We start from the raw sequence: 26,079 nt of genomic DNA on the forward strand, positions 1-26,079 counted from the left end.
GTGAGATTTTAAGAAAAACTTAATGATTGAAAAGGGGAGATTTATATGCAAATCATTAGGAAACTTCGAACTCAGCATTATGAAACTTCCAGAGATTTACTCTTGTAAATATTTCGCACAATATACTATGATATATGAACTTAAGTGTAAAAATTTTTACTAATTTTTTTAGACTCTTAAGCCTAGAAATTCACAGACCATGAAGCTCAATTTCTCTCTGAATTCAAAACTGCCTCCCGCCTCTTTGAAAGGGAAGCATTTTTCCTCTTCTTGGCCGCAGCTCAAGTTTTCTATTTTGGAATATTCTAAGTAATTTAAAGTTGTTCCTCACACTGCTCCAAAACTCACCATCTCTACTTATGTCCAGAAGAGTAAGATAGCACTGGTGTTTTCTCTCTTCCCTATGACAACTTCAATATTTAAGGCAACTCTCTTAATGTTCATAAAATTATTTTACATATCCCATAAATCAGAGAGCCTTCCCCCTTTGATCGCTGGGATAGGAACACATACTATTGGTCAGTGCCCTTATCTATATGTTCTGTGTAATATTACTAGTCGCCAATAACCTTATGATTAACAAAATCACCACCAGTTTGGCATTTGAACTGTCACCAAGGCAAGTCTTCAGTACTTTTCACTTGAGAAGTTATTTGAATGTGAACATTCATATCTGTTACGTTTAATTGTCATTGCCTACCTTATCCACAGCCTCTGCTGGCTCTTGATCACGTGATTCCAGTTCCTGATGACAACCTATAGGACTAAGTGCATTTCCACACCTGCCTACCCAAGAGCAGTCCTTTTACTGCATATTCAAAGACAGGTCTCGTTGGTGACCTATATCAAAAAGATGAGAAGAAGTGACTAGTCCAATCATCTCAGGAATTAAAATCAAGACAGTATATGTCAAAATATGATATAAATATCAATGGAAACATACAACATTAGTTTAGGTAGCATATTTAGACAAAGAATATTAAACATGTTTGCCTATGTATGTGTTAGTAAAATCGAGCACATCAAACCCACTGTTTCATAGGCAGTGATTTCTTGGACTGAGTTAAGAAAAAAAAAAAAGGAATCCATTTAAAGTTGGTTAAAAGAAAAAATATTAATAAAAGAGCCCTAATAAAAACAAATGAATGGAACATATTTTGAAACCAATTCCCCGGAGATCAGTTTTATTACAAAATACATCTACAAATACAAAATACATTCAAATTTTATAATCATGTGTTCCATATCTCTTTTAAGTCACTGATAAATTGGGCAAGGATATTTATAGAAAGAAAAGAAGGAAACTAACAATTATTGATGTAAATTTTCTATTAGACAAAGTCCCACTCCTTACAGATTAGCTCCGGCAAAGCCTCCCCAATCTACCATCTGTTAGATTTCCTAATTCAATGTCTGTGTTACCATGGCTGTTTCTTTTCAATTCCTCTTTTTGGAGTTTTAGAATAATGTCTATTGTGTGATCTCTCCAGGAGCCTATGAATATATGTGCATAGTGTCTGCGGTGTAGTGCTATTATTTTTTAATCAAACAAAAAACTGTAGGTGAAATTCCATTATCACTATACAATTGATTTCTTTATACAAAGGAGATAAAGGTGAAGATAGAAATATCAAAAGACCTAGAAAGGCAACCTTTCTGTGATGAAGAAATATGGGGCAAAGTAAAGAAACAGGCTTAGGACAAGGAGACAGCCAGTTCAAGTATAGCTCTTTCAGTTACTCCCTAAATCAACTGAAGCAGATCATTTGCCATTCTTTAGTCAGCTTTCTTGTCTATTAAATGGGGACCTGCATGTCAGGTGCCAGGAGCAAAGTAAATATATGCAGTAACCACAATGGATAACACTGTTTTATTCTTAATTCAGAAAAACAAAATATTGGTATCAGCTTTTGAGAATAAACTTTCAGGAGTCATAAAAAGCATTTTTTTTTTAACCTAGCATTCCTCAATAATCAAACAGACAAAACCACTTTATCATGGAATTGACTTTATGATACAGCTTAAGAATGCTCCAAAAGTTAGAGGAGAGCGTGGGTGGCTCAGTCGGTTGAAAGTCCGACTTCAGCTCAGGGCATGATCTCGTAGATCGTAAGTTTAAGCCCCTTGTTGGGCTCTGTGCTGACGTCTCAGAGCCTGGAGCCTGGTTCAGATTCTGTGTCTCCCTCTCTCTGCCCCTTCTCCACTCATGCTCTGTCTCTCTCTGTCTCTCAAAAACTGAATAAACATTAAAAAAAGAATGCTCCAAAAATTAAAGAATTCTATTGTGTTCTATTTTATTGTTTTCTATGTTAAATAATTGTGTTTTGGATTCTTAGCAGCTTATTGATGCTGGGGTTCTTACTTCTATCTGAAAAAAAATTTTTTTTTTTAGCCGAGAAAGATCACTCTTTTTAAAAGTCAATACCTTGGTAAAAACTTACTTCAAATAAAATGAGATTAATTAAAACCATTGTATAATTCTAATTGATAAAAATTCGTAGTTATAAAGTCCTTAAATGAAATTATATAGTACAAGACACCTAAGGTAATCTTTCTGAGTATAATATAAAATTGGACTAGTTTTATTTCTCTCAAATTAAATCCAAATCTCCTTGGAGCATTTAGTCTAAGATATCTAAATGAAAATTGTTTGGCTTTTTATTTTAATAATTTTCACCACTAGTCTCTACCTGTATGCAATTTTAGAGTTAATATCAGTGAAACAATTTATACTCAAACGCACTTAAAATGGGAAAATATGCAACAATGAAATTTTAATTTGTGTTCCTTGTAGGCTAATACACAAGGAAAATTTGATAAGAGAATGACAGGGAGAAATAGGATACAGTTTTAAATATAGAAACAGAACTGGAATGTTTTTTAGGCTCCCTTCTAATTAGATATTGTCACTATAGGAGACAAGCTAAGTTTAGAGTGCGTCCCTCTGCAGAGGAGTGTGAAATTCAAGTCCGGTTTCAGTGGAGTGCAATATAATTAGAAAATCCTTGGTGAATCATTGACATCAGGAAAGACATTTAAAACCCAGTCATGGCCCTTTTTAAAAAATCAAACTCCATTAAGTAGAAACCCTGAGAAAAATCTGTAAGCTCAGCCACACAGGTAAAATAAGGAAATTGAAGTGGTCAATACTTCACAGCCCTGTGCGCTCAGCTATCTATGATTTGTTTTAGGAACAATGACCCTGGTGGCAGGAAATTGAAAGCCAGATACTCCTACATATATTGTTCCTTACTGTGTGGTATTTAACACGTAGCGGTAGCTGCACAACCAGAAGCCATGTGTGAGGACAGATTACTACTCAGACAATGCAGGTGGCTTACCCTACTACTATAGAGTACGTATAGTGCACACGATACACATAGTATACGTAGTACAGAGAATCCAGTGTCTGGATCATATAGAATATAGAATATAATTCAACCATGTGGAAACACAAATTCAAGTCATCTCACACTCTCCCACTTTCTGCTTAAAATTCTTCAGTGGTTTCCGGTCGGTCTCGCTCAAAAGCCCAAGTTCTTCCAATGATCTACAATGCTGCAATAGAGTTCCTTATTAGCCTATCTGATCTTATCTCCTACCATTCTATCCCTCGATTGTTCTCTTTAAGTCACACTGGCATAATTCTGAAAACTCAGGAGAAGAGCTCTTGCCTTAGGACCTTTCCACGTGTGCTTTCTCGTGGACCGGGAACACTCCTTTTCCCAGACAGCCATGCACCTTGCTTCCTCACATCAGGTTTCTGCTCAAATATAACCTAACCAGTGTGGCCACCTCATTAAAAACTGAACGACCCATTTCCTCCTTTCTTGCTTTACTTTTCTACATAGCACTTATCACTTCTAACATACTACATATTTTATATATTTAATTTGTTCATTGATCGTCTGCCCCCCACCAGAATTCAAGCTCTATCATGGCATGGATGTCTACAAGAGAAGCTCAAACAAGTACTTGCTGGAAAAGTAATTGAAGTATGAATGAATAGAAGTATCCATTTATCTTTTAATCACATCTCTTATTGTAAGGAAATGCAGGAGAATGCTAGTTTTTGTGGGTTTATTTATTTTTTTAATGTCCAGGATGATTAAGACATGGACAGCTTCTTTAAAATACTTTTGGTTCAGGGGTGCCTGGGTGGATCAGTCGGTTAGGCATCCGACTTAAACTCAGGTCATGATCTCACAGCTTGTGAGTTTGAGCCCCGCGTCGGGATCTGTGCTGACAGCTCGGAGCCTGAAGCCTGCTTCGAATTCTGTGTCTCCCTCTCTGTCTGCACCTCCCCTGCTCATGCTCTCTGTCTCTCAAAAATGAATGCAAAAAAATTTTTTAAGTACTTTTGGTTCAGAAGAAATTATCTTTATAAATAACATTTATAGAGTATAGAGAATTCTAAATATTCAAAGGCTAATGAGGCCAACAAGACAGAAAAACACTACATCAAGCTATAGAAATCAGAGAAGCTTCACGGAAGAGACGGCATTTGAGTTGGTTTTTAAAAAATGGGGTGTATATATATCCACATAAATGAGTGGGAAGGGTAAGAGAATTCTATAAGCAAAGGCTCAAATCCTATGTATGTGGTCACTGAGCACAAGGAACATTAAACTTTACTGTCTAGCTGCATTATAAGACATAAAAACAAACCCAGCAAGAAAAATGAAATGTGAACATTCTCATCAAAGAAGCATCATTTTAATAATATTTACTGCTACTTGAACATAATTGCTTTGATCCCTGCTTGGACCTTGGACCTTATTCTTATGTTTTGTTGTTTTTTGTTTTGTTTTGTTTTTACTTTTTAAGTTTCACTTTCTTCTGCCAGTTAGTAAGAAGTGGAATGTTTTCGGGGGCGGGGGCAGCTAGGAACTCCCCTCTTCTTATCTCTTCTCTTCATCATCTGTCTGCCTGATGGATCAAGGTACCCAGCTCTGTCCTTCCCAGCTGGAGGTTCAAAATCCTACCTGTTGTGGAGCAGTATGAGGCAGGTGAAAGTAGTTAGCATCAGAGAAATAGTTTTGGTACCTAGCTAGTAACCAGGAGAAATTAGATCCAGACTGAGTAAGAGATTTATGACCAACATGCTTTGGATCATGCTTTGGGTGGTTTTTTTTTGTTGTTGTTGTTTTATTTAGGTCTCTTTTACTTTTGCCTCTAAAAGGTAAATCATTTCTGTACTAAAAAGAAGTTGTATTAGTTATTAGAATTCCTTACAAAAATGATTTTTTTTTTACTTAAAATGCTTACTTTTCAAACATTTCTATTTTTGCCCATTACCTTTATTTCTTAATTAGAATGAAACCAGAAGGTATTTTTTAAAATTTTCACTCTCCCTCATGGGTCATTTTTTTGTTGAATCTCATCCAGTCATTTAAAAATCTTGTTAGCCCTAAGCCTGTTCCCTTGCTTTGAATCCTTTTTTAAGCCCTTAATGTTTTTAAATGTCTTACTGTAAAACTTTTAAGTTTTAGTTTTTCCCTCTCCCACCGTTTTACATATGGAACTTTAACTCTCTGAACCCTGTACATTTTTTTCATTTCAATAGTAATCTTATTTTCACTATTCTTTCTTTTACCTTGTAATGATCTTGTGAAAAAGACTTTTTAATACAGGTTAACAAGAAGTTCAAATGCAAAGATGGAAACATTAATAAAAATCAGAACCATCCTTACATGTGGTAAGAGGCTTGCTCAGCTTTCCCTATATACCTACCACATTCCTGTCCTTGTCCCTCATGCCTCTACCCATCATATTACCACCACCCCCACCATACCAGTAGGGAGTGACATGTTTTTTCCAAACATTCCCGTGGAAAAAAAATCAGGTGACTCACGAGTTAATCCTCCCAAGTGTTATTAGCAACCTCCCTCCCCACCACACACACACACACACACACACACACACACACACACACACACACACAAGCTTAGAGCCATTTTCTTGGACTACATTGCACATTCACTCCATGCCATCCTACCCTTGCATGAGGAAAACCTATGTTCTAGTCCTTGGTCTCTGATACAGATAGCCATTCTGCATACTTGGCAAACCATGTCAACATATGCTGTAAGTCAGGAGCAGATATCATGAGCAAGGTCATATCAGAGAAAAGACCTTTACAATTGCCTTACTTAGATGATGGACCCAATGGTGCTGCAGCTCCCAACAGATATCCAGGGAAGGAGAAACAGGCAAGATTCCTCATCCAGCTGGCTTGCACTGATTTTTAATGAGCATGCTTTGAGTATGTTCCTACCCTCTTTTTGTCCTCACTGTGAAGATTAAGGAAAATCCCCTTTACATTACAAAACAAACTAAACTGTGGTCCTGTCATTTTCTTTGCAGTGCCTTTCCCTTCACAGGGGCTCCTGTGCATCTCAGACCAGGCCAGAGGTTATATTCAGCAGGGATGACCAACTCACTAGGCCTCGGGGCACAATCCAGGCTCATTTTGTAAGTGCATGTTTGGGTTCCTAGGAAAATACAGGAGGTTACTCTGGGGAGACTTGATATTGTAAAGGTGATGTAAGAAAAATTTAGATCGAAGTAATTTTGATTACGTTTCTGATTTTATGTCATTTTGACCTGATAGATCACCCATTCAGTCTCTTTTGCCTGGTTGAGAGGTTTTAGTGGTATTTCCCCAAAATGAGTGCACTTTCCCCTCAATTTCAAGATGTGCTATCTCTCTCTTCAACTATCTGGCTGAGAATCTGATCTACTTGCTATTGTCACTCACTGTTCCATTCTTGGTCATCCTATCATTTATTTATTTTTCATTTTTTTACTTGAAGTTTCACTCCCCGTTGACAAACAGGCTCAGGAGGACTCCATATATACACTAAACCTCAGTAGAAATGCCCTAACGGCTTCAGAAACACCAGTGTGGCAACAGGCCCTCATGGCAGTTGAAAAGTCATACAGTGGGACCTAAGTGCCAGGTCCAGGCTTTGACAGACCTGAAAGGGTTTGACCCACAATGACAGAATGCAGATTTAAAAGTAAAGCCTTGATATTTTGATGCATCTGAGGAGTCTTCCTTTTTTCCTTTCTTTCGCCATTGTAAGTGTCTAAGGAAACTCATTTTGAATAACCTTCAGACCACTGAGGGAGATTTCACATAATTCTCTAGGCCTCTACAAGTTAAGATCAAATGACTGGAAGGAATATCACAAATTTACATAGACCAGACCCTACAATTCTAAAAGACAGGATAAAGTATCTTTTCCCCAAAATGTCTATGAAAGGAGATTCCATGGTTTAATTCAAAAGAAAGAGAAAGCTTTGAAAAGAGAAGGAAACGGGAGGAGGCAGGAAGAAAACCTAAAACTTTTCTAAGCGTACTTTAATATGGAAGATTTTTAATGTCTTAACTTTTTTCTCATTTTAATTTCTCCATTAAACTTTCCATAAGAAGCATATGAAATTAACAAGTGCTGATACGGTACTAAATTGCACACTTTCTCTTTTTTTTGTCATTAATTTTTTATCTGTTTTGTTCCTCTCCCAATTACTCTTCCACTTACCTTCCACCTTCTCTGCACTAATTTCCTTCCATCCCCCATGGCCCTCTTTAAGAAAGCCTGCATTTTCATCCTTGCTTGTGACAAAGACATGAGCAACTCCCATTAAACAATGTTGTTAAAAATACAAAATGGTTTGGGGCACCTGGGTGGGTCAGTCGGTTGAGCATCTGACTTCAGCTCAGGTCACGATCTCATGGTCTGTGAGTTCGAGCCCCGCGTCAGGCTCTGGGCTGACAGCTCAGAGCCTGGAGCCTGCTTCGGATTCTGTGTCTCCGTCTCTCTCTGACCCTCCCCCGTTCATGCTCTGTCTCTCTCTGTCTCAAAAACAAATTAACATTAAAAAAATACAAAATGGTTTGTTAACACCTGTTCCCCAATATTGCACTTCAAAATTCTCCTGGTACATGGAAGGGGAGAAGTGGTTTGGCCAGTGTCACTGACAGATGGGTTATCAGTGTCAGCCTTCAGCAAGATTCACCAGCCTGTGACTTCCTTCTGCCCTCAATGCTCCCCAGATTGTCCCGTGGGCAGCACAGCCCTGCTGTGAAGAGTCACTCAGCTCTGTTCTCCATGTCTCTCTGAAGATCACTCTGAAGCCCGATATGGGCCTGTGCCAGGTGGGAGGTGATTTCCTAGAAATCAGCCAAGATTTATTTTATTTCCTTGCATCACTTGACTCCTGGTTAAGCCTCTGGTGGGAAATTTTTGAGGTTGCCATCCGGTATCTATAGCTCAAGGAGGACAATTGCACTTTGTAATTGGAAACTTCATCTCAGCTTTAGATTTAAATTTTAACACAAGAGAATGTCTCAAAGTCAGAAGCAAAAACTGGGATATGGGGAATCTTTTGTCATTTACATAATCTCTCCCAACATATGGCGGCATCAGTAGATGCCAACTGCAGTCACTCTTAATTAAAAAATTAGATGGTAGATATACAGAAGTATGAAGCCTTTTCTCTAAGCTCTTTTACATTATTCAACCCTGTCCATATGTCCACCAAAGGAAAAAAAAGAAAGAAAGAAAGGGAGGGGGATGAAAAGCCCAGAGACTGGAGAGTTTTTTTTCCCAATATATTAAAAACTTTGTATGAACAAATCTCTATAAAGTTTGCAACCTGATAAGACAATGGTGATTTCAGCTCACTACATTGAAGTAAATATATGTAAATTCAGCACACATTTTCAATCTGCGATGATTTGCATATTGCTGGGATTATTTTTCTTTCATTGTCTGCTAAGACAAACTGGATTCACAAACAAGATACATCAGATAAAAACAATATATAGCCAATTTATAAAACAAACCACTTTCAATCATTTTTAGATGTGTTTTTAAACAACTGAGGCTAATTATAAATGTTTAAATATATTAAAACAAAACATCTAACCAGCAAGTATTTTCCCAGTTTAGATCAAGTGTACAAGAAAATTAACACAGTAATTCAAACAAAACACTCTACCAATAGTACAAAATTCATTGATGTATTCCAGTCTTCCCCTGAATTAGGTTTCACAAGTTTACTTGAAATTAATGGAGCTTTGTGATTTGGTTCCTTAATGTCTTCCAAAAGTTTTGGGAAATTATTATCGCTGCAAATATTTCTCTTGCCTTATGCCCTCTTTCCTCTCTTCTGAGACTCCAGGTAAATATATAATAAACCTCACACCATCCTCTGTGTCTCTTACCCTCTATCTTGTGCTTCCTGCATTTTACTTCTTCAGCGTTATTCTGGATGGTGTCTTTTGATCTATTTTCTGATTCGTGTATTTTCTCTTCCCCTGTGTCTTGTATGTCTTTAAACCCACCTCCTGAGTTCTTAATTTTAGTCACTTTATTTTTCAGGTTTAGAATTCCTAGTCAATTCTTTTCTTTAAAATTACAATGTCATGTTACATAGTTTCCAAATCCTCGATAACACGTTTAGGTTCAACGTTTATTTCCATGAGTGCAGTGAACATATTTTTCCCCAGTCTGAGCATATTTCCACTATGTGACATATCTACAGGTCTTTGTCATCTGTCTTTTGTAGTGGTTCTCTTCCATGTTGTCTCTTCCCCATGCCTCTTGTTATCTCTGGATGCCAGGCATAGTATTTAAAAATTTGCTAGAAATAATTTGAGGCCTAAAATAATATTTTTCACTTGCTTTCCAGTTGCCTGGAAATATTAGCTTAATCCAATTCTTCTGGGTGACCTACATGACTTGACATGGGACAGCCATCTGTTCCAAGATGGTTTGATTCTGGTTCAATCTGCCCTCTTGATTTGGTTCTCAAATTTAAGTCAGGGAAGTTTACTCAGACACCTCACCTTTGGCAAGCAATGGACTCTAACCTTTGTCCCTGAAGTTCTGAAACTCTGTCAAAGACTGCTCAGATCCTCCTCTGAACTGGCAAATGCTCCTGAGCCAAAGCAATTCCAAATTCCAGGCCTACGTCTCTCAATTCTTTCTTCTCCTACATTGGTCCAGTTCATCTTTTCACTATCATGTTGACTATTTGATGCTTACACACTGGTCTGTGGTTTTTTTTTTTTTTAGTTCATCTATATTTTTAAATTATAATCAGCAATAGAGTTGGTTCAAATTACTCAGTCTGACATTCCCATAACCTTAAGAATTTTTTCTGATTACTCTTAACCAGGCATTTTTTAGAACATACCTAATGACTGCACTGATACGCATACACAAATATGTCATTATTTCTACTGGGAATGAAGACAAGGTAGATCCACTGGAAATTTTCCCATCAATCCCAAATCTGTCCCATCTATCCTGACAGGTAAATGAAACTACTAACTCCATGCAATGATATCCCTATATTTCATAAAGGACAGAATATTTTATCTTCAAGAGAGAGAATGAATAAAATTATATAAACCTGTAAGTTAGTGCATTCGGAACAGAAGAGCACCACATAGAGAAAAGTAATTACATTATGAGAAACATCTTATGTGAAATAAAACTATAAAATATTTCTTTTTGGAGTGCAGTTCTTTGGCATTCTCTCTTCTCAAATACAAGTGATGACCTTGTCTCCCATCTCATGGAGAACACAGATGAAATCAGATGTGAACGACCCCATGTTTCCTCTGTCACAGTGCCCACCCTTCTGCATCTATACTTACCCTTCCCACCTTGTGGTCAGCTATTAAGATGAAGTGGGGCACCTGGGTGGCTCAGTCAGTTGAACGTCCTACTTTGACTCAGGTCATGATCTCACAATTCATGAGTTGGAGCCCCACATTGGGCTTACTGCTGTAAGCACTGAGTCTGCTTCAGATCCTCTGTCCCCCACTCCCCTGCACCTCCCCTACTTGCTTGCTCTCTTAAAAATAAACATTTAAAAAGTTAAAAAAAATATGCGTGAAATGTCTCTGGACCTGTCAAAAATTGAAAGATCCATTTGTGCATCACATTCCCATCTCTCCTAAGAAGGACCTTTCTCTTCTATTGGTTTCTTTATCTCCACTAGATCATTTCTACCAACACATTAAAATGTCTAAAAGGGGTAATAAGTTTCATAGAATTCATGATCTTTTTTTAAAAATATGTATTTGGGAGAGATCAAGAGAGAGAACACATGAGCAGGGGAGGGGGCAGAAAGAGAGGGAGAGAGAATCCCAAGAAGGCTCCACACACAGCACAGAGCCTGACACTGGCTCCATTCCATGACCCTGGGATCATAACCTAAGCCAAAATCAAGAGTCAGACACTCAACCAACTAAGCCACCCAGACACCCCTAATTCATGAACTTTTGGCTTTTACTTTCTTAGTACGTGACTTTCTTCCTAGTTTATCTAAGGAATCCCTCAGCCTGGAAGATAAATGAGGAGCTGAATTCCCTTACCTCCCATATTTAAATAAAGGACACCAAGACAGAAAGAGAGGGGATGCGTATTAACATTTGCCTCTTTTTGGCTCCAGAAAGAGGGAGGATGCCACATATGAGTGTCTGAATAGTCTTCTCTCTGGCTTTGGTACAAAGTAGAATATATTTGACATTGAGTAAGTGAGGATACCACCACCAATAGTGGGAACTCTGTGTTTATGACTCAGGAATGAGACTAATTGTCTGACTGGCTTTCAGAACTGAACCAAGGCCTAATTTTACTAGTTTGTGCATATAGTGTTGCCAGGCAAAGGGCAACCTCAAAGTTTAGATATCTGAATGTGTCCTCAGTGTGTGGGTACTTGGATGCTGTGTGCATTTTATAGGGTCTGCCTTGTCCCATAAAATGACTGTAACACAGGCTGGTCTTCAGGATACAAAACATAAGGCCTCAGGAAGAGAATGGAAGCTGAAAGGCCTTGAGCTTTGAGTAAGCCAGAGGACGCACAAGAGTGAACAAGTCATGAGTTAGAGCAGCTACAGACTTTAGTATGAAATATCTGGAATCGACCAGGAGAAAAGAGGGTCCTCATAGGATCTGAGTTTTTCCGTTCACCCCAGGGATGTGAAAGCAGCAATGCCCTGTCCTAGACCCAGGAGAGAAAAGCCAGATTAGAGAGAAGCTGTAGGAGGCAAATTGAAAACCTGAGCACTTTTTCCCTAGAAATCCTTTTTTGAGATAATTCAAATAATCAGGGGCACCTGGGTAGCTCATTTGGTTAAGCGTTGGACTTCAGCCCAGGCCATGATCTTGTGGTTTGAGCCCTGCGTCAGGCTCTGTGCTTCAGATTCTGTGTCTAACTCTCTCCCTGCCCCTTCCCTGCTCACGCTCTGACTCTCTCCCTCAAAAACAAATAAACATTAAAAAATAAAAGATAATTAAAATAATCAGATTGGATTAAATTTTAACCTGAAAGAATACTTAGCTTCCCCCCCCCCACCCCACCACTCTAGCCAGTAGGTGGTGGCTAATGAGAAGTCAGGAGTAACAACAAACAAAATTATTTACAATACATCAAAATGAGAGTAAGTTACACTGTAATATTCTCTACCTACTTAAAAAAATGAACTCTCTTAGCCCTCTTTACCTCATCAGCCACAATCCCCATTTCTTCCATCTCTAAATGTGTTGAGCTCATTTTCCTCCTGCTGACACTATTTTCCTCCGCCTCCACTCTCTCATCTCCACTCTGATTGCTCATCTCGCCTCCTTACATCTCTAAAATCCTTCTTGTCAACATCACCAATGAGCTGCAAGTTGCCAAGTGAGACCAATGGGCATCCCTGTGCCCTCAACCTCTCAGTGCCATTCTCCACAGCTGATCATTTCCTCTGTCATTATGGGTTTTAGTACTCATTCATCTCTTCTACCTCATTGGATGCTACTTTTCAATCCCTGTTGCTTGTTATTTAACCCAGTCATCATTTCACACTCTTACTGCCTGACCTCCCCTAAGTCCATCGTGTTTGGAACATATGACCAACACGGTGAAATTCCTGTGTCTTCCCAGGAATTCCAGCACCACAGCCAACCTGACATTTTTGCTTCAACAAGGAGTCTGAAATTCTTGACACCTCTTCCCACAAATCTTTTCTATTATCTTAGAAAACAACACTGCAATTTGAACAGATGTGTTAAAAATCTAGAATAGAAATCATGCTTGATTCAGCTTTTTTCCCCCCACACCCCAGATCCAATCCACCAGCAAATTCTTTAGCTCTGGTTTTCCAAATCCATACACTTATTACCATCTCCAAGACCACTCATTCTTCCCCAGACTAACCCATTAAGCACTGAACTGGCCTTTATTTGCATCCACTCTGTTCTATATAGAGGACACAGCCATAGTAACTTTATGACATTTTCAAGTTATTTATTTATAGGAAAGTAGTACAGCCACAGGAACATTTGTCTGGTTTTGAATAAATCCAACATCTATTATAGAAGGCAGTTTGATTACCTTGCATTTCCCCACAAGCAAATACCTATGTAAAAAATCAGGCTCAAACATGGATTATTTCTTAGGGTACAAGAAACTGAGAATAACTTTAAGCAAAATAACTTTAAGCATATCCTCTGGAAATGGTATACAAATTTAAAGGAGACACACAGCATAAGGAGAAAAAAGAAAATGATAAAGTATACCATAAGCACAGTGAATGTTCAACAACTATTTGTTGTTATTTATGATGAAAAGGCTTTCCAATGGGATCAATGCAATGCCTGGTACTCGAATTTTTCTCATTTTTCCAGAGATGACAGAAATAAAGGAGACATTGAAAGAAAAGTTTGCATGGATTCCGTTGAGCTGAAGAGGGTAGATGGACATCTCTTTAGAAAAATGACAACAGCCCAGGTCATCCATCTCACAAATGTGTACCATTAATCCAACGGAGACAGTGAGAAAGAGCATGAATCAAACCAAAGCTGAGGTAAAGCAGAAACAGTGCTGGGCTGGGAGTTACAGAATCTGAGTACTAAAGACAAATCTCTTATAAATAGGCAGTGTGACCTTGAGCAAGTCTTTGAGCTTCTAGCTGTTTATAAGATAACTGGACTGGATCAACTTCAAGATTCTTCTGGTTTGTATTTACTAGAATTTATAAACCTAACCTCACTATAGGAAAGCCAACAGATGCTATACAGATTGTGGTAGATTAGTAGAATGGTCTTCACAAATAAGGTGCAGTGCTTTAGATATGTAGAGGCACTATCCAATGGAGTTGTTCCCTCACAGAGTATGTTAAATCACTGACTGATTTTACCTTTAAAATTCCCCTTTAGTTACACAACTCCATGTTTTTGAAACTTATCAGGGGATCTTTGCTTGAGGACAAAGAGAGGTCAATTCATTGTAGGGCAGTCTGAAATATGATGTTGAAAAAATTATTACGAGCCATGACTTAGGTATGTGTATTAAATATGAAATCTCAGAGTATAGAATCGTAAAATTATATTTTTTAAAGTACATATGAGAATAAATAAAGATTGGCAATGTAAAAAGTGCATGAGGTTATAGGATAGATTTGCTATGGTTTAAAACAGATTTTTAAAAATCCAAAAGATTAAAGTGAAACAAGTAACTTGGGCAATACATTTGGCCCACAATTTTGACAATAGGTTAAACCATGACATAAAGCTCTGCCGGGAGGTGGAGCTCCCTGAACAACTGAAATGTAGGCTCTGGGAAAATACATCTGTCATGGAACACTTTGGAAGGAAGTACCATAAGCTCAAGAAGCACCCCAGTTAAAGAAATGTCACAGTGGCAGGCACATCATAACCCAAAGTAGAGTCATCTAGGAGAAGAAACTACCCTTCATCAAAGGGAATCCCTTGAATAACAGGATCAATACAAAAATTAAGACACATGATTGAGTACTCCCTACATTTCCCCTTTCATCTTCCAAACAAATATGGGAGTTATTAACATGATCCCCCTTTTGCAGTTGAGGAACCTGAGGCTTAGAAAGAAGAGGTTATTTTCAATAGGTGATACAGGTGATAGGAACAGGAATCAAATCAAACGTGATAGAGATGAAAGGAATCAGAACAAACAGCAAAACTCAGGTCCACCCAAATCCAAAGCTAATGCTTTTTCAGTAACTTTAAGCAAGGTAAGTGCCAGAAACATCATTATTCTGAGAAGAAACTGTACAGGGGAAATCAAGTGATGAAAAGCTATGTCACAAAGCACAAGTATTCATAAAGAAAAACTAGAAGCAAAGTGATTTAGGATGACTTAAGAATGGAAACTCATTGCTTCTGTGGTACTGGAATGCCAGATTTCAACCTTTTTATCTGAATAAATGAAAGCCCATGTATAAGCTCCAAAGTACCAAGTAATCAGAGGAAATGGTTTGGGGTGCATTTTTGTACTTAATAAAAGCTTGGATATACTTGATTTGAAGTTTCAAACACTATCCACTTTATGAAGATACAGCTTCATACATTCCATAAAAATGCCAAGTACTACTTTAAACAGACTTCTATTTTTTTTTCTAAACCAGAAATTTATTGAATTTATAAAAATTTGTTTGATGGGCATACATAAACTTTCTCAGTGGATAAAAAATGACTTTGTTCATTTTATTAGAATTGATAAAATGCGACCAAAATTACCTGTTCATAAGGGAAAATGGGTTATTATGGTCAAGGAGATTGCTATTTTGACAGAATTTTAGTAGCATTTTAGAATGGGGACAGAAAAATTGGGTACTTATGAGGTTTGGGGAGCCTGGTTTAAGGCAGTGTATTTGATTACAATTGAGTAAGGTTCATGATCTAATAGTTTAGAAAGGACAGACACTGCAAGCTAAGGTCTTAAGGAGAGTTCCAAAGATACTCTTTCAGAAGTAGACTTTCCATGCTACCTACTGAAAAAGTGAAGAGTCTAATGTTCATTTAAAAGGCCTCTGGGGAGTTCCTAAAATAATAATGTTATTTTCCACTTTTGTCTTCCTGAGCAAGAGTTTCCTGGAGTAGTAACCTCGTGCTAATGCAGAAAGAAAGTTTCAGTTGGTTCCAGTTACAGAATCATGAAAATTGAAAATAATCTTAGTTGGGTATTCCATTTAGCCTAAGGAAGTGAATTCTGTATTATATTTGGTTTATTATCAATCTCTGCATAGTTTCGAGAAAACTTTAAAGAATTTTTCATGAAGTTTGAATGAGAAACTCAGAGGTTACCATTAAATTATGTTTACTAATTTTATTAATTGCTATTACTGATATTTTATTGTATTTAAATATATATGATTCTCACTTTGCTGTTCTCTTCTGAAAACATGGTCTCACAGCACACAAATAGGTCCTTCTATGGAGAATACTTAATTGACCTTCTAATCCTATCAGTAAGACAAATAAAATAATTTCTTCTATTACTGAACTGGCAAAAAGAGAAAAGGCATAGTTTAATAAATCACATCACATGGATTGGATAGAATTGCCTTTGTTCAGTTTCCAACCTCCGTTGAAAAATAAGGTTCAAAAGTTAATTGGGTAAGAACTATAAAAGATATTAAAATAGCAAAGGTAAAGAAAAGGGAACGATTGCCAACTGTTGGTTTGCAAATTAGCCTCTGTACACAGAGGGCAAGGAGAGACCTAAGAGAGGGGCTGACTGGTCCAGATCAGTGGATAGCAGGTTAAACAGCAAGGGAACTTACACACAAGGGTTGTGGTGGGTGGATGCAAGGTGAGTGTATCTTCACACCCAACCACCCATCAGAATCAGTTTATAGAGAGGCCTTGTAGGGTTTAGTCATGTCCACCATCGACACATCTCAACAACACATTACTCTTTTAAGGCTGTGTCCTTGAAAAGGGCTCACACTGTGGCAAGAGTGAACAGAACACACATTCCAAGGTTAGGTGAGGGGGTGAGGAGCCTCTGATTGCTTGGGTCCAGCTTGAGAGCCACCCTGAGGTTGTCTTCTCAATGACCTCCTCCAACAATTACTAACCCCAGTTAAGCATCAATAAGGAAGTAATATTTTTTATATACTTTTGAGAGAGAGAGAGAGAGAGAGAGAGAGAGAGAGAGAGAGAGAGAGAGAGAGCACGCACACAAGCAGGAAAGGTGCAAAGAGAGAGAGAGACACAGAATCTGAAGCAGGCTCCAGGTTCTGAGCTGTCAGCACAGAGCCCAACGCAGGACTCGAACTCACAAACTGCGAGATAATGACCTGAACTAAAGTCGGACACTTAACTGACTGAGCCACCCAGGCGCCCCAACGAGGGAATAGTATTTGAGCTGACCTTAAGGGAGATAAAAAGCACTTCTAAATGAGAGAATATGAAAGCCCACTGGCTAAAGAATGTAAGCCAAGTGTGGGGCACATTGAATAGAAAAGTTGAATGGAATGAGAAGCTCAGCCTGAGGGGAAGTTGCTCTCTTTCTTCTCAAATTTAGTTCCTTTTCTTAGCTAGAACAAGGGAATTTTTAAAAGATCAATTCATTCCATTATGTTAAGCTGTTAATGTGTAAAGGCCATGGAAAATCCAAGTGAAACTCTAAATGTCCTTTTCCGATAGCATTTAACACAATTATAATTTAACAGCTCTATGTGAGTGACACCTGTCTTCTCAGATGTGAATCACATCTTCAAGGCCTATTCTAGTACCAGGCCCATGGTGTGAATAAATTATTAAGTGGCTATGTGTAATATATGAGTTAGTTTGATTTGGCCTACAATGGAGGTTTACTTTGTATCCTAAGAAAATATCACTTTGGAAGATACCCAGTTTGGGGTGTGTGCGTGTGTGTGTGTGTGTGTGTGTGTATAAACTTTACACATATCCACATACATATATCTGAACTTCATATATATACACACACATCTGAAGCTTATACATATACATACATGTGCACATGTGTGCATAGGCAAATACACACACATACACATGTGCGTGCACGCATCTGTACATATATGTAGGAGTATATGCATTTGTGTATGTATATATCTATATCTATATCTGACTTGGAATCCCAAGTCACTTTCCCCAAGCCAAAAAACCATTCTGTTATACCAGCTAATAAAAGCATCCCTGGACCTTGTGAAACCATGCATTTTTTATAGGTTTGTGTTAGCATAATATACACTTTGAGTTGCTTTTCTAATTTTACTTTCTAGCCCTTTTCCTTTGTTGTTACTCTTGTGAAATTTTTGTTTTATGTTTTGTTATTCTTTTTCCTCTGAGGTTCAGTGGCTCATAAGGATGGAAACTGGCCTTTGCTTCAAAAGCACCAGCTCTCTATAGGAAATACACATATTCCAGAAAGGACAAGAAATAATTTAGGAAAGACAGAGGATTTTCATAGTAAATTTAAGTGTCCACTCTTCCTTAGTCTGGATGTCCTCTTACTGACCCTACCTGCCAATTACCCATCTGTGACCTTTCTACAAGTAGAAAGAGTTAACTAGAAATTTGATAGATCTTCAAATCCTGTGTCACCAATGATCTCTGATTATATTATTTCATTCCTGACTCCTCATTAATCTGTCAGCAATCATTCTAGGATACTAGATAATAAGATACATAGGCCACTGCTCCATCCTTCCAGATCCCCGGTAACTCTCCCCAGTATATTCTGATGCTCCTCACCTCTAGGTCAGGACAGACACAGCTCCAGAAACCTCACCACCACACTGCAGTCTCCAGTGGCATTGGCTTTTGAAAAGAAATTTCTTTGCCACCCGAGTATCTCCCTTAGTGTCCTTGCTGTTTCTTGAATGGGAGGGCAGGTTTGGGGTTATGGGGACGTCAGCAAATGACAGGGCCAGGATGGGTCGGAGACCTCACCTCTGAGAACCTGAAGGGAGGTCACATACCAACAGCACTTGCTTAACTAGCAAGGCTTGTCTAAACGAGAGAGAGGCCCCTCTGTTACTTGGTCCAGGGCATTGGTCACCCCTCTCATTTACTCCTCTAAAGATAATAAACTGCAATTTGGGCTGATCTGCCAAAGAAAAATTATGGTGGGATGTAAAATAGGAAAAACTATAACAATCTGTGGAGATTCAAAATATACACAAAGCCATGTTGTCATGAATTTGTTTGTTTCATCAGGAGAGTAACAAAAATGCATTTGGAAGTCTATGTTGTTCTGCCTTTTATAGTAACGTTATTGGAAAGCAGCATGTTTGCATTGGGGAAAACGTCGTGTCCTTCATTTTTATGTATCTCATTTAATAAGAATGAGGGTGTTATATTAATGCCCTACAAGGATGCCCACCCAACGTGCTTCTTTCCTTTTACTTTAAGAAGTTAATAAGCACCAACAATCTAGCCAGATCACTGGGCTCACTGTGTCAGAATCACATGACCAGTCACAATTTAAACATCAGTCAGATGCAACCATGTTGCTTCAGAAATAGCATTTGTTTAGAGACAGAATACGGCAATTTGTTCTAGTCCAAATTCAACTATAAGAAACCATAAAAATAACCTCTGCTGTTTTGGGAAAGTTGTCTTTTTTGAGTGTTCTACTGATGAATATGTATTTTTACACAGATTGCCCATGAACAGGCAGAATGGGGTAGATGGGTCAGCTCAGGGTGGGGGGGATGGGCTCACTGCTTTATGTCAATAAAGTACAGGGTAGGGCACACTGACAGTTCATGGACTCTCCCTCCACAAGAAGCAAGTTTAAGCCCTTATATTCCTAATTGGGATACTTCTTAAATGTCAGTGGCATATATTTAGAATAGCATGAAAGAATAATTGGAAATGTGTCAATTAGGTCTCTCACAATGAGAGTGTTAACATTTAAGGGAAAAAAACTGAAAGCCAATCACTGAATATGACCTAAGTGTACAGGACCTCAAAAGAAGATATGATTTCATTCCAGACTGAATTCTTCAGTCAATTCCAACTATATTATTTACATTCACGCTTCATAAGACTAAATTGAGTTTTAAGTATCTTTATATAAATAATATAGTCAAAGCTTGCTGACTTGAATTAAATTGTATTCATTTTTTTGACAGTGTAATTAATATAAAATTTAATTCTAATAATCTGCTAAAACTATCGTTTCTTTTGACTCCCTAATTGTAATGGAGTTATTTAGCAGACGAAGGCTACTGTCATCTTCTCTATTGCCCTTAAACAACAACAAAAAATGTATTCGGTTTCAATTTATTCATACCAGAAACAGAATACCAACTAATTGTTCACTCTATTCAAAAAAAAAAATCCCATTAGGTGCTTCACGTAGAAGAAGAATAAAAAAACCTAACCATTTATTTTCTAGAGGTTCGCCCCTTGCTAATAAGTGATCTTAACCAAAGGAATGCTTCTTTATTAAAGGGTCATAACTTGCCATATTAACTCCTTAACTGACTTATAGATGTTTCTTTCTGTTTTAGCAACTAAAATTCCTTCTGATATGAGCCCTCTGATGCTGAATGGTGGCAATGTTTTGATACTGATTTTAAGACGGAATAAAATTCTGGGTGGGATCTTTTAAGCTCTCCTGCCCCATAGAAAGTTCGAAGCAAATTTGTTTTCTTGAGGTCAGTCCTACTCCTGAATACTCTACCCCAACTACTCTGTGTTTTCAGAGCTATTCTTATTTCTAGGGAATAGCCTTGCAAAACTGAGCTGCCTTTCACAATTCCCACAGGAAGCATGAAGGATGTACTATTCATGCTAATAATAATTGTAAGAGGATGTGCATTTGCACACTTATTCACTCATGCAGTATTGAGAGAGGAGTATTTTCTGTCATTTTCATTTTCTACCAACTCTTGGTAGCTAGTCTTTTACGTTCTCTCTACCTTGCCCCGGCAGCTCAGAATCCCCACCCCAAAGTTACACAAGTGCCCTATGGTCAGAATCTATTTCTTCAGATGAGCTCTAGGAGAATTAGAGACTGAGTGCTAAAGTGCTAAGGTATCTTTACACTTCTTTTAGCCTGACACTCTATCCCATGTAGCAACTCTTCTACACCCTATCCCAAGGACTTGTCTTATGCTATCCAACAACTGAAAAGAAACCATATACCTCAAGTATAGGGATGTCAAGATGATACACACATGTATTCAAGATACATTTTGCTTTTTTTCTAACATTACTGTACCAATGCCAATTTCCTGGTTTTGATTTTGAAAATATGTTTTACTTTTAAATCTTAGCCCCTGCTCATAGTTTTGCTCTGTAAGAATAAAAAACATACCTATATTTTCTTTTATACTAACAATCCATGAAGTATTTTCAGATCCTTATTGCACAGCCACATTAACTCCTCCATTTTTCTAGCTTTTGGTTTTTGCTATTATCTATACTAACTTGTCACACTGTGGTCCTGTAAGCAACAGAGAGATCATTATAAAATTAATACAAGACACACACTGTTGTATATAGACTCTCTTAAAATTTGCCAGCCAGAAGACAGAAACTAAATACTCCCAAACAGGTGTTAATTAACCAGGTCTTGGTACTATTTAATATTAAAACTTTTGTCAACAAAATTTTGCTATATACTTCTTCCAAGAACTCCTGTGAAGGCATTTTTCCCCCTCATTTTGTACTTAGTGAGGTATGCAGGACTTAACTTTTATCTTATAGGTTTCAGCTTGACATTTTAACCTATCAGATCACTTTGAGTCTTGAGTTTGATTATCAAACACATTATTTGTCTATTCAAATTTTTTTTGTTACTTGCAGTTTTTTAAATGTTTTTAATCCTTATTTATTTTTGAGAGAGAGAGAGAGACAGAGCGTGAGTAGGGGAGGGGCAGAGAAAGAGGGACACAGAATCCAAAGCAGGCTCCAGGCTCTGAGCTGTCAGCACAAAGCCAGACACGGGGCTCAAACCCACAAGTTGTGAGATCATGACCTGAGCTCAAGTCGAACACTTAACCAACTGAGCCATCCAGGTGCCCCTGTTACTTGAAATATTGTATCTTCAATATATGAAGATTCTGAAAACAAAGAAGTAGCTACCAAAAAAAAAAAAATCTTATAGAGGAGTCTGGGTGTCTCAGTCAGTTAAACAAGCATCTGACTTCAGCTCAGGTTATGATCTCACAGTCCGTGAATTTGAGCCCCACTTCAGGCTCTGTGCTGACAGCTCAGAGGTTGGAGCCTGCTTTGGGTTCTGTGTCTCTGTCCCTCTCCGCTCCTCCCCCACTCATGCTTTGTCTATCTGTCTCTCTCAAAAATAAATATTTTTAAAAATCTTATAGAAAATCCAATCAGTAAATGTAGAAGAAGCATTTGACAAAATCCAACAACCATTCATGATAAAACACACCCAGGAAACTAGGAATAGAAGGCAATGTTTTCAACTGGATAAAGAACACCTACCAAAAACCTACAGCTAACATTGTGAAAAACTGGATGCTTTTCTGCTAAGATTAGCAACAAAGAAAGGATGTACTTTCTCACTACTCTTATTCAATATCATGCTAGAAAGCCTGGCAATACAGTAAGAGAAGAAAATATAATAAAAGTTATACAGACTGGGGAAAAAAAAGGAAGTAAAATTATCTATTCACAGGTGATACAATTGTCTATGTAGAAAAATCTCCAAAAACCTACAAAACTACTCCTGGAACTAAAAAACTTATAGCAAGTTTGCAAGACACAAGGTTAATATACAAAAGCCAATTGCTTTCCTTTTTACTAGCAATGATCAATCAGGATTTGAATAGCACAATATCACTTATATTAACGTTACCAAAAATGAAATATTACAGCATAACTCTCACAAAATATGCACAAAGTCTACATGAAGAAAACTGAAAAAAAAGACTGATTAAAAATATCAAGTATCTATATAAACAGATATTCTACATTCATGGAAAGGGAGACAATATTGTTAAAGGAAAAGAATGGACAAATAGATCAATGGAACAGAATAGAGAACTCAGAAATAGACCCACACAAATGGAGTTAGCACATTTCTGATAAAGGAGCAGAAGCAATTCAATGGAGAAAGGATTGTCCTTTCGATGAATAGTTCTGAAAAAATTAGACATTCACACTCAAAAAACTTAATCTAGATGGTGACCTTATGCCTTTCACCAATAACAACTCAAAATGGATCACAGATCTAAACGTAAAATGCCAAACTATAAGCCATTTAGAAGGTAACAGGAAAAAATCTAGGTGGCCTTGTATTTGGCGAGTCCTTTTAAATACAATACTAAAGTACCTACAATCCATAAGAGAAAGAAATTAATAAACTGAACTCCATTAAAATTAAAAACATCCACTCTGTGCAAGACACTGCTAAGAAAATGATAAGGTAACCCATGGAGTGGGGAAAAAAATACTTTCAAAATAAGTATTCCAAGGACTGTTGTACATTTCCCAAAGCAATGGAACTATGCACCACACAGTGAATCCTAATGTAGACTGTGGACTTGAATTATAACAATGTATCAATATTGGTTCATTGTCTGTAACAAATGTATCACATTAATGTAAGACGTTAATAACAGGGAAAGCTCTGTGTGGGAAAGGGACTATATGGGAACTCTCTATACCGTGTGCTCAATTTTTATGTAAGCCTAAAACTGTCCTAATAAAGTCTATCAATAAAAATCAAATAAGAATATTGAACTAGAGCTATGAAAATAGAGTACATTATAAATACAATTACTCTTAAATATGCCAGGAAATGACTGTATTACACTAAAACTAGTAAATATAGGGGAGAAATTAAATATTTATTCTGCTATTCTATAGGAGTTATACTACAGTTAAAGAAAGGAACTGTGCCTTTATGGAAATATTTCAGCTAATACACAATAAAGAATGACAAAGTATCACCATCCTATAACCCCTTAATGTATTAATAGATCCAAACAATGATCATCAGTTACTAATATCAGAGAGAAAAAACAGACTTACAGATCTCTGTATGAAAGTACACAATTCTGCCCATTAAGTAGTTTATCCAAGACTAACTAAACAAATTGAATGTGAATTTGATGACACTTCTAGATCTTGATGATATGAATTAACAATTAATAATACTAATTATTAGTAACTTAGGGGTCAAAATTTTACCAAAGTTATGTTATTAAAGAATTTCCTTGACATTAAAGATACATAATGAAGTAACTCAAGATGCGATGATGTAATATAGTATCTGGCAATTGCTTCAAAAAATCTGGTTGGGGATGTTGGTGAATTAGGAAAATAAAAACAGTCATGTATCAGTTATTGTTGAAACAAGTGTTATATGCCAGTTTTCTTTTTTAGAAACTTTACACATATTATCTTACTTAACTATATTATTTAGACAGAGATAGATAGATAGATAGGCAGACAGATATTATAGAGCTGAAAAATCTAAGTATCTGAGTGATTATCTTCCCCTAAAACACAAAACCACTAAGGAGTGGAACCAAGATTAGAATCCAGATCTGTGGGTCTCTGAATCTGGTGCATCTTTTTTGTGAAAATAATTACTAGTAAGAGTACGGATTGAGGACCACAAGCTCCATGCCATAGGTGAGAGATACAAACTTTCCTCGATACGAAGAACTCATTTATAGGTAATGCCTCTATGCCACACCACATGTTGCCTAAGACAGGGTGTGCTGGTGTTATTTCTCTGCCAGAGTGATGGCTTGTACTCCCCCAACAGCATCACTGTATTTAGTTCCTTTTATTACCAACATGACACCCTCAAAATGGTCAATGACAGAGATCAGGGGTGCAGCATGAGTCACTTGTTTCATGCATACTCGGAAAACAATGTGTGATTAGAGCACATAAGATGACCGTGAAGAGGATGATGGGAATAGCTACAGGCAAGGATGATGGGAATAGCTGCAGGACCACGTCCTAATGGGCTGACCATACAGACGGAAGTACGGAAAGGGGCAGATTCCCCGCATTGCAACCTCCAGGCAAAGCTAGAATCCATTGGAACTTGAAACCGATAAACCCCATTGTTTTCAAGTGGAGCCTGGGCAATCTCCATATGAAAAGAGGTCAGAAGAGAGGTGCTGACTACCACCACCACCATCATACGGTGCTAATCCTATGGGAAGTTTTGAAAGGATCTAAAATTTCTCCTTAATGCTGATTATTTGAATATACTTGTAACTGGCACCAATTCAAAGATTCTGTACAACCCACTATGTTTTGACATTACATATCAATAGTGTTAGATACAATGAATGCTAAGGGACATCAACTCTAACTGGTCACATCACTACGTTTGTATATTGTTCCTTAATAATAATGTGAAAATAAGTCAAAAATTGTAATCAAATTCTTTTCCAGACACTGTGACTCAGTGTGAGTGCCCTTAATCTGACTATAACCTCTTAGAAATGAAATTACTGGCTCCATCGTATAAACGAAGACAGTACATAGGCTATGTAATTTTTTGTAGAAGATTAAGGGGGCAGATAAGCCCAGAGCGTGTCTTTTCCATGAGGTTATTTTTCCCTCTTATTCAGGAACTGCCACTACAGTTCCCTCTACTGCTGCTGCTTTGAAAGAGGACATTTAGTTGGCAGATACCTTATCTTGTTCTGCCATCCGAATGGCATGGAGGGCATTATCCAAACACAGCCTCACTCTCTCGGGAACGATGTGACAAGTCCAGCACTGTAGTACAGGTGGGTTGGTGGCTCTTAAGAAAATTCACTTGGTCAAGTCTGCTCTCCCCTGCTCTGGGATACGAAGTCTAACCAGCTGTAGCTATGGGGAGAACTTTTTGCCAAAGAGGTATCTACAGACTGAAAGGGCGGGCCTACCCCGGCCGACTCCATCTTGTTCTGTGTCCTTCACCTTGACCACGCCTCCTCCCCTTGACTAACCTCCCGCTCACCACTCACCCGTTCAAACTTCCTGATCAAAACATGCCTGGCGACCTGTTTAACAAGACTCCGACCCTGCCCCAGCCAATCGGCTGAGGCCACAGCCATTACCTTACCAACTGCCCTTAGACCCCAATAAAACCTTTGTGCTTTTGAAACTCCCCGCCCCCCCGTATCTCACCACTGCGTCAGTTGGTGCAGGTAGGGATTGAGCTTGGGCTAGCTGGAGTAAAGGCTCTTTTGCTTTTGCATCGGACTCAGCTCCCTGGTGGTCTTTGGGGATCACGAATTCTGGGCATAACACAGACAACAGTAATGACAGCAGAGAGAGGATGTGAGGTGCT

General features: G+C 37.9%; 1 long non-coding RNA gene across 2 annotated transcripts in view; it reads right to left on the reverse strand.

Annotated features, from left to right (window-relative positions):
• LOC123384554 overlaps positions 1-26,079 on the reverse strand; it is a 209,775-nt gene that overhangs the window by 155,548 nt on the left and 28,148 nt on the right. For both annotated transcript variants that reach the window (XR_006595824.1, XR_006595823.1), the window contains exon 2: positions 701-840. This is a non-coding gene — a long non-coding RNA (uncharacterized LOC123384554). The remainder of the gene's footprint in view (positions 1-700; positions 841-26,079) is intronic.

Source organism: Felis catus, chromosome A3 (genome assembly GCF_018350175.1).
Source record: "Felis catus isolate Fca126 chromosome A3, F.catus_Fca126_mat1.0, whole genome shotgun sequence".
Taxonomy (NCBI): domain Eukaryota; kingdom Metazoa; phylum Chordata; class Mammalia; order Carnivora; family Felidae; genus Felis; species Felis catus.